Raw genomic sequence first — 10,391 nt, 5'->3', positions numbered from 1 at the left:
CTGACCAAGATCCAGTAGTAAGCTGAGGTAACCTTCTTTGCTGTCCCCTACACCTCCAATTTTGGTGTCATTTGCAAACTTATTAACTATACCTCTTATGCTCGCATCCAAATCATTTATATAAATGACAAAAAGTAGTGGACCCAGCACCGATCTTTGTGGCACTCCACTGGTCACAGCCCTCCAGTCTGAAAAACAACCCTCCATCACCACCCTCTGTCTTCTATCTTTGAGCCATTCTGTGTCCAAATGGCTAGTTCTCCCTGTATTCCATGTGATCTAACCTTGCTTACCAGTCTCCCATGGGGAACCTTGTTGAACATCTTACTGAAATCCATTTCGATCACGTCTACCGCTCTGCCCTCATCAATCCTCTTTATTGCTTCTTCAAAAAACTCAATCAAGTTTGTGAGACATGATTTCCCGTGCATAATGTTGACTATCCCTAATCAGTCTTTGCCTTTCCAAATACATGTACATCCTGTCCCTCAGATTCTCTCCAACAACGTGCCCACCACCAACATCAGGCTTATCGGTCTCTAGTTCCCTGGCTTGTCCTTGCCACCTTTCTTAAATAGCGGCACCATGTTAGCTAACCTCCAGCCTTCTGGGACCTCACCTGTGACTATTGATGATACAAATATCTCAGCAAGAGGCCCAGCAATCACTTCCCTAGCTTCCCATAGATTAGAGAATTCCAGCACAGACACCCGGCCTAAGGTCAGACCCAGTGCAGATTCCTGGCATTGAGGTGAGACCCAGTCCGGACTCCCGGCTTCAAGGTGAGACCCAGCCCGGATTCCCGGTCTTGAGGTGAGACCCGGTCTGGATTCCTGATCCTGAGGTGAGACCCAGTCTGGAGTCCTGATCCCAAGATGAGACCCAGCCCAGACTCCCGGTCTCGAAGAGAGACCCCGCCTGGATCCCCGGCTTCGAGGTGAATCCCAGCGCTGACCCAATTTGAAGTCCAGCTCTGACTCATCTGCTTTGAAACTTTGCTTCTTTTTCTAATTTATCCTTAAGTTTTTGGATCTAGGCACCTTTGTACCTTGTGTAGCACTGGAAATGGTGACATTGTGCACTTTTCACTGTCCTTGTGCATCGCTTTGATGAGTACATGTGACAATGAAACCTCATTGTAATGTTGTCTTTCTTGGGGTCGGGATAGAGGTTTTCATTACTGCTGCCATTCAATCTTCTAATGTATGAGTACCAAATGACTTGAGCAACATAAATCTGAATCAGGTCAGTGATATGAAAAGTCCTATTGACCTTCTTGTTGGAGCTCCAGATCCCATAGTGTTGAGGTGACTGTTTCAATGTTCTTTGTGTATGCTGTAACTGCTGACTGATCACATTGCTGATGAGCAGATTTGTTTCTGATATTGCCCACAGATGCTCATTGGAGCCATCCGCAGTAGATCCAGACGCAGAATCTGTGGTCATGACAGTGTCCGCTGCATTAATGGATGATAAATAAATGTGTCTGAAAACCAGGACCAGCAACGACCTACAGTGAATATAGTGCAGCTCCCTAATGCAGAGTTTTCAGCCAGAGTTGCCCTCATTATATGACAAAGATACAGGAGAGCCTCAGATGCCCACCTTTCATGGAGTGCTCTGTAGATGATACAGGGGAACTGGCTTCACGTAGCCAGAACACCATGTCATGATATGCAGTGTGTTTGCAATGCAACACCCTCTGGCACTGTGTCCACCAAGGGCTATGTTTCCTCCACATCACGACCTTGTGCCAGTCACCTCAGGGACTCCTCTTCATCCTTGGACTCTTTGCTCTGGGAAGATGTTACAAAGTTGCATGATGGGCATAGAGGATCCATGAGAACTGTGGCATTGCATTGAATAAGAAAATGCAGTTATTCTTCAGAAGAAACAACATCTTTAGCATCCTAAAGTGTAGCAGCATCAGCTAAATCAACATGGGCAAGATTTCTTTGTCAACCTCGTTCAATGAGATTGAGTTATCTGAAATCATCTTTCACTGACTATAAAATTTCAGTGTCATTGAGGCCAGCATCCCTATGGAATCCCAATCACAAATGCAGTTTACCAGTACGATCGTTTATATTTTTCCTATTGTTTAATAAAAGTTAGGGTTACAAAGTTTGGAAGTGTTCACAACCTGTTTAATTATGCAAGTGTGAGTGCTATGGAAAGGATAGCTATTGCTTGGATAGAGTTATACCATCTTGTGGTGGTAAGAATGGCTATCATCTCTATCTTTATTGTTGTAGCTACAACTGTAATGACAGTCATTTACAGACCTAATGATGAAAAGTTAACCTACATTTAAAAATGTGACAATGCATTCACAATGAAAGTTCACCTGTACCCCCCATGTGCCTTCAGAAGATTTTCTTCTTCCAGTCCATCCTATATCTAGGTACATTGCTAGTGTCTGAAACTGGGGTGGAGGAAGCCTGCCCTATAGTGGGTCCTGTTGTCCTTCAAGTTTTGGACAGGTTATCTTGAGGCGTTCGTAGCTAGAGGGCCTAGACATACTGCAAGTGTCATGGCTCCATACAGGTTCACCCTTCAAGAGGTTGAAAACTGCAGGCAGGTTCTGGGCAACTCTGGAGTGTCCTGAGAGGAAGCTTTTGCGGGGACTTACATCTTTCCTCCTCTAACTGGGTGCTTACTGGCACCACACTGTCTCCTTGTGAGGAAGAGGCATCGGAAGTGAAGTCAAGGTCCCTCATCCCACTGTTGCTTTGCTGTCACTGCTGGTACCTTCAAGGAAGAGCCTTTGTTGGTGATGCTGGTGCCTGTAAGAAACAAGCATGACAATGAGTTGAGAGATAGGAATAGGCTTTCCAGCAGATTAAGACTACATTCATAGTGATGGTAATGGGAGAACAGCGCAGCACTGGATATGAATCTTATTTGCTTGCTGAGAAATGGAGGGAAGGTGATAATGTAGTGGCATCACCACTGGACCAGTCATCTAGAGACTTGGGTAATATTCACTGTGAATCCCACCATGGTAGGTAGTGGAATTTGAACTCAACAAAATCTGGAAGTAGAAGTCCAATGGTCACAGTTGATTGTTATAAAAACCCAACTGGTGTACTAATGTTATTTAGGGAAGGAAATCTCCTTACCAGTCTAGGCCTATACGCGAATTCAGTGTGATTGATTCTTAACTTAATTCTTAAGCAAGTAACAACAATATCCCATGATCAAAACAAAACAAATGACCATGGACCTCTCCCATTAAGGATAGAGTTCACTCCCCGTGGGAGATGAGGAGATTGATGATAGGTATCTCACCAATAGAGTTGACTCTTTTTGCCCTATTGTGTGAAGTTTTCTCCTGGAATTGGAGAGAGGGAGGGATTGAGTGAGATAAAAATGGCTGGCATAGCTGTTAATGCTGCTGCAGGTGGGAAAGGGGCCCTTAGCTTGTGAGTAGGAAGTGCAAGGTATAGAGTCTGGAGTCTTGAGGTGGATGTGAATAATTAAAAGAAGATGCAGTGTGCAATAATGTGAGTGATAGACATGAGCCATGGTGGGATCTGGGCTTAATGCCAGAGTTCGAGTGAGTGTGAGGTAGCAGAGAAAAGATAGTGGTATTTACATAAAGGTCATAAAGTCATTAACTTTCCTCTTGCAATGCTGGGCATTCTCCAGACTGCTGACACCACACAGACCCATGCAGCAACTGCAGACCAGATTGGCAGGGTCTGGTGCCATGATCCCCACTGCTGATTTGTAGGAATGAGAACAGTTCTCCACCCTATCACCCTCCCATTCTCCGCACCGCTGTGCTGACTCAGATCTTTGGGTCCCTGTCAGTGATTCTGGGTACCAACATGTCTCTGTTGGTCATCTCCTAGGCAATACTTCCCACATTGCAACTATGAATGTCAGTTTGTGGCTTGCATCAATTGATCTAGAGTAAAGCTGGGATTTATATATGGCACCATCAAAAATCCCCGCAGATCCTGGCAAAGGCAAGTATTTCTGTTATTGGTGAGTCACATGAGAATGGGACTATAGAGGTGTGGTACATGCACAATGAGGTGTGCAGCAGAATTTTGTGTTTGATAACACAATAGAGCTCAGAGAGAGAATCACTCAGTGAAACTCTCAGAAATTGACAGCTGATGTTTCATTAGAATTTAACTCTTGATTTACAGGTCCCACCTCCTTCTAAGAAATAGATCAGCAATTCTTCCTTTCTCATTGTACCTATAACACACTGCTGTAGAAAATTCTTCTGTACACAATCCAAGAACTCTTGTTTCTCTCTGCCATTTACACTACTACTATATTGGCCTATATTTATATCTTTAAAGTTTCCATTATAACTACTTTAGAATTTTTTGCGCACCTCTGTAGTTTCCTTGCAAATTTATTCCTCTACATTGTTCCCACTTACTGCTAACCCATATATTACACCAAGAAGTGAATTTATAACTTTTCCTCTTCCTCAGCTCAAATGAAATTGATAATTTCCTTCCAAGGATATGCTCTTTCTCCAGGACTGCAATACTCCCATTAATCACTACCAACCCCTCACTCTGTTTTCCCTTTCCTATCTTTACTGAACAACATTTTTCCCAAAAATATTTATCATCCATAACACTTCTGGTTATAACCACAGTCTTGTTGAAAAGGACATAAGAAAAGCACTGCTACAGCATGGGAAAGTGATGCTCAAATGACCTGAATCTACCATTTCCCTTGTATGTCAGTTGGATGCTGATTCATAAAATAGATTCAAGTAAAACATGCTATCATTATGGTGCATTGTCGCAGCCTATGGAGCAAAATGCATTAGGCAAAAGCAAATAGCACTATATTTGCACATTTAGCAAGTAGGGATAGGACTCACTTAACTTAACAGCAGGTTGTAAGGTCCATGGAAATCTGGGCCTGCAAAGTTGTTCAATCTTGAGAGGTTGTCTCCCCTACATGTGAGAGCCCTATTAATAGTGAGAAGAATGGTGCAGCCCCTCAAGGTAAAGAGATTTGACATGCTTCTTAGGGATTCTACATCAGCAGCCTAAGACTTGAACTTCTTTTTGAATTATTGGAGACTTCTCCTTTTGATCCAGTCTGAAATCTTTCCAAAAATTCACATGACATGAAATTGCGAAGTAATGGTCTGACAGAAAACCCTGGAGACCATGGTCATTATGGCTGTTATACCCACAGGCACGAGAGAGCTATGGCACCATCAGACTTTTTCAATCAGCAGCAGGGGAAATGCTGCCAATGCTGTTGATACAGGGAAAGAAAAGAGCTGACAATGAGTAGGAAAAGGAAATCATTTGATGCATTTGGATGAAACAGAAAGGCAAAGATTGCATTGCACTGCAGGTTAAAAAGCACAAATCATGTTGATGTTTCGACAAAGTTTGATAATTCCGCTTAAAAGTTTCAAAGGATAATAATAATTTCTAATCATAGAACTAACATTGTATACAATACTAAATAAACTTGACAAACTAGGCTCCCAAGTTACAGATGTACTATTTTACGTTGTTCAGTTGCAAAAAATATCATTTGCAGATATTGAAATTAAGGTATATGTTGTTTAAAAGGTTGAAAACTATTAAATGGCCAATCATTTTAATATTTCAGTATTAATAGTGGAATATTTGTGTATAATTTATTCATCAAAATTATTTTTCAATATTTTTGAAATTGCTGTCAAGAATCTGCATTGTACCCCTTAAAGGTAATGTACTCAGAGCATATGCATATCTACAATGGGGAGTATTGCCTGTTATTGATTGCACTGGGGATGACATTTACATTGCTGATCGTTGGCATGTCACATTCAATATATTCACTGGCAATGAATTGTCAATGAATTCTTGTTTAGATTTTATTTGTCAATGAAATAAATCAAAACTTTTCATTTTCCTGTGTACATTTTGTTTTCCTAGCTCGCTTCCCAAATGCATGCTTTGGATATGTTTGACTGAAGATGTTTATGAGGGACAGAAAAGGCCCTGTGAGGTTATGGCAAATGCAGTCATATTCTCAGCCTTCCAGTGACTTGACACCAGAAAGAAACATAGCCTTTTCCTTCCTGACAAGTTCATACTGAATGGTTTGGTGTCATTGTCAATAAAGAGCTTTGACATCATTTTAGTTGTTAGGTGGCCATCTTTTCAAAACAGTGAATCATTTCATAAATATGAAACTTGATGAAAGTGAGCACTGTAATTATGAATTATTGTGTTTGTTTTGTTTAAAGCTCTATCTCGTTTCATAAATAAGTCTTTTCTAATTATTTCATGGCACGTGGGTGTCATTGGCTAATTCAGCATTTATTTTTCAGCACAAATTGTCCTTGAGAAGGTGGTGGTGAGCTGCTGCCATCTTGAGTTGTTGCAGTTTCTGTGATACAGGTACACCCACAGTGCTGCTTGGGACAGTATTCCAGGATTTTAACTCAGCAACAGTGAAGCGATCATGATATAGTTCCAAGTCAGGATGTTGTGTGGCTTGGAGAAGCCTTAACAGGTGGCAATGTTTCATGTGCCTGCTGTCCTTGTTCTTTTAGATGGTAGAGCATCTGCAAAGAGGTAAGAAACGAGACGTGTCATGCTCTGTGAACAGCAGAGTTTCAGTTGATTATGAGGTTATATACAAAATGATGGAAGTTGATTTTTTATTTTAAAAAACCATAAAAGATACAACAATCTGAAAAAAATGCAGTTGAATAGGTAGTTCAATTACTGACCAACAGGACCAAAATGGAATTATTGGATAACTTATGGAATACAATATATTTCATTGAGCAATGTGAAATAGTAACAAGTACTTCAGAGTAAGTGGAAACTGCATGTGGAGTCTGTATAATTTTCTAGCCATCATTTAATTGTTAGGAAATCATGCACAATGCTTACTAAGATTTCAATCCAAACTACCTGCAGGTGAGACACCCAGTAGATATGCAAAATCAGAATACCACACCATGATGTCTAAATTAGAAACAACTTGTAAAACACAACAAAAAATGATAAGATGGATGGTCAATGGTGGAGCAACCAAAAGCTTGGTCAAAAATATTTTTAAAAGCTTTTAGTGGTGGAGATGTGAAAGGTTTTTGGAAGAGAAATCTGCAGTTTGGGTCTAGATGGCTGACAGCATGGTCATCAAAGGGATTCATAACCATGTTCTCTTCTTTAGTTTGATTTCATAGAAATGTTTTGTATGACTAGAGACAGAAAGAATGAACTTGCATTCATACGCTGCCTTTCACAGTCTCAAGTTGTCCCAAGGTGTGCAAAGATGGAGGGAAATGTGGAAGATAAATCGCACAGAGACCAATATGATCATGATAATATAATTTTATATATACATTGCTGAGTAGTAAATATTTGTCAAGTTACAAGGCAAATACAATTGCTCTTCTTTCAATAATACCATGCATCTATCTACAAGAGTACACAGAACCTCAGTTTAATCATAGATTCATAGATTCCCTACAGTGTCGAAGAAGGTCATCTGCCATCGAGTTCATACTGACCCTCCAAAGAGCATCCCACCCAGACCTACACCCATGCTCTATTCTTGTATCCCTGTATTTCCTATGGCCAATCCACCTAGCCTGCACATCGCTGGACATGATGGGCAATTTAGCGTGGCCATTCCACCTGTATTATGTCCTATCTGAAAGACAGCACCTCTTATAGTAGTTTGGCACTGCCTCAGTAATGCATGTATCAGTCTAGATTTTTATGCTCAAGTCCTGGGGGGAGACATGAAATCACAACTTTCTGATTCAGGAGCAAGAATTTTACCAATCAAGCTTAGACTGGCATTAAACTTGGATAAATATAACATAACAAAATACTCAACCCAACACCCAACTAATCCAAATACATTATGATATAAATGATCAATGTCAAACTATAAGCAAACATTTTCTCTTGCTGCATTGGCTGTCCTTTCTACCATCACATGGTGGCATTCCTTTCCTCAGCCCTTCTTCCTCCTGTAGGTGACACACTGTAATTCTGTCTTCTATATTTCTCCACTAAATCATGTGGAGAAATTCCATCCTTCCACCAGCAGTTTCTGCTACCCTTCTCCTTCTTCACCCAGGTGTTGCTTCCTGCTTCTCACATTGCTCCTACCTGCTGTTGCTGCTGCCCAAAGAGATTGAACACCATGTTATAATTGTAGCAGATATTCCTGAGCTTGTGACAATTCCCACCCACGGCATGCAACAACACAGACCTCCCTGGAACAACATCAGAAGATAGGAGCCCAGGGTGCCGCTAAGAGTGGAAACTGCAACATCGGTAATTTTGTAGATAAGTGGAAAATGTTTGAAAATTCTCACCACATGAAACATGAACACCCTCTCTAACACTTCATGGATGTAGTGTTTAGCGCAATTTAATTGTTGTCAAGGTTTTAAAGAGTGGCTAAGTTCCCAGAAAGTCTCACTCATGAAATTCTTAGATTGTTAAAATTAATTTCTATATTCCTCTAACCAGTGAGTCAAACTGTGTTCCTACTTAATTTCAAACATATGCTTTATTTGGTATAGAACATTTTCAGATTCAATTAAATTTTTATTTTGCATGTTACATTTAAGTGTACAGCCACATTATTTTTTTTCCCTGGGGATGTGTATATATAATAATTTAAAGAGATCTTGTTTTCTCCTGCTCGAGTGTTGGAAAAAGTTTAAGATTAGTTTGCAACTTCTCAAATTACAGGGAATAGCGATTGATACCTACAGTATTCTGACACAGTGAACTACATTATGAACTGCAACTAGATTGACAATGTATAATGAACCGTGTTGCAGTGAGGCAAAGTGTCCTCACTGCAATTCGAAAATGGCAAGTTGATGATGGAAGCAACTTGAACATTGTTGTGTTCAGTATATTTACATTCCTCCTTCCCTATTTTTCAAGCAGTTAAGTATCAATTTCCCTTTGTAGACCACTAAAGCCTTACAAGTGGAAGGTTTTTCACTTGCTTTCTAAAACTGTCCATGGATACTTCCAAAGGTCAGTTACTGCTTTTGGCGAAAGCACCAGCACCTAATCCATTAAGAGCTATTCACAGCAAAATAAACAAACATAGCTTAAACCACTCTAGTGACAACAGAGCAGAACAAACAAGCAACCTTCATAGAAAATCCCATCAATTTCAGGATCAATAGTCCTCAAGACTGGTCTCTCAAGTGATGAAAGCTACAAAATCTCTGTTGTGGGAGGTTTATCACTTCTATTTACAATAAGGATCCTGGCTTACATCGTAAACTGAGTTCATAATACTCACTTCTTACAGAAACAAAAGAAAGTTAACTAAACACAAGCTCCTAAGCCTTAGCAGTCATCTTTGTGTGTTTTGTTTCATATATCTGATCAGTGAATATTGTACCAATCAGGAACTTCAAAGCTTAATGTTATAAACTGACAGAGACTATAATATTTGCCATTCTTCATGATCATTGTTGTATTTTGCCACAGGTATAAACTAATTAATTAAGTTCCCAATGAAAAGGATACGATATTATGGTTATGCAGCAACATCACACCAGTTCCTGGATCACACCTCTCCAGGAACAGATGTAGAAATAACATATTACTGCTTATACAACATTATAAATTTCTTTTCCCACCTAGAAAATAGGATTTTAAATGGATTTCCATTGAAGTGAGAGCAGCTGCATTAGTTTTACCATTGCAAGTCCCTATACACAAGTCGTGATGCTGGATAGCGTCAATTAAAGTTTTACATGCTTGTGTTGCTGCCTCTTCGTTTTGAATCTGACAAAGTAATGGAAATATTCCAGAGTAATATCCAGAGGAAATGAACAATGATTCCAATAGATATAACGGTCTTGAGACAAGCAGGAATGAGCTAACAGTCCATTGTAAAATGCTCTGAGCATTATCTACTCTCTCACATGACAACTCAAAATCACTATGCCAACCCAACAGAACTGATTAAAGTGACAGCTGTAGGTATACATAACCTACAGCTGTGAATGACTGCAATGTCATTGCCTATTCTGAACGAGGTTCGATCTCCTCATTTCGGCAGACAAGAAACTTCGTCTATTTATTAATATTAATTGACAATAGACAATAGTCTTCTAAACTCAAGGGTATACAAGCTCAGTCGCTCCAATCTTTCAACATAAGATAGTCCCACCATTCCAGGAATTGACCTCGCGAACCTACGCTGCACTCCCTCAATAGCCAGAATGTCTTTCCTCAAATTTGCACACCAGAACTGCACATAATATTCCAGGTGTGGTCTCACCAGGGCCCTGTACAGCTGCAGAAGAACTTCTTTGCTTCAATACTCAATCCCTCTTGTTATGAAAGCCAGCATGCTATTAGTTTTCTTCACTACCTGCTGTACCTGCATGCTTACCTTCA

Source organism: Chiloscyllium plagiosum, chromosome 10, assembly GCF_004010195.1.
Source record: "Chiloscyllium plagiosum isolate BGI_BamShark_2017 chromosome 10, ASM401019v2, whole genome shotgun sequence".
NCBI classification, from domain to species: Eukaryota; Metazoa; Chordata; class Chondrichthyes; order Orectolobiformes; family Hemiscylliidae; genus Chiloscyllium; species Chiloscyllium plagiosum.
The sequence above is the reverse complement of the archived record's forward strand: the minus strand, read 5'-3'. Positions refer to the sequence as shown.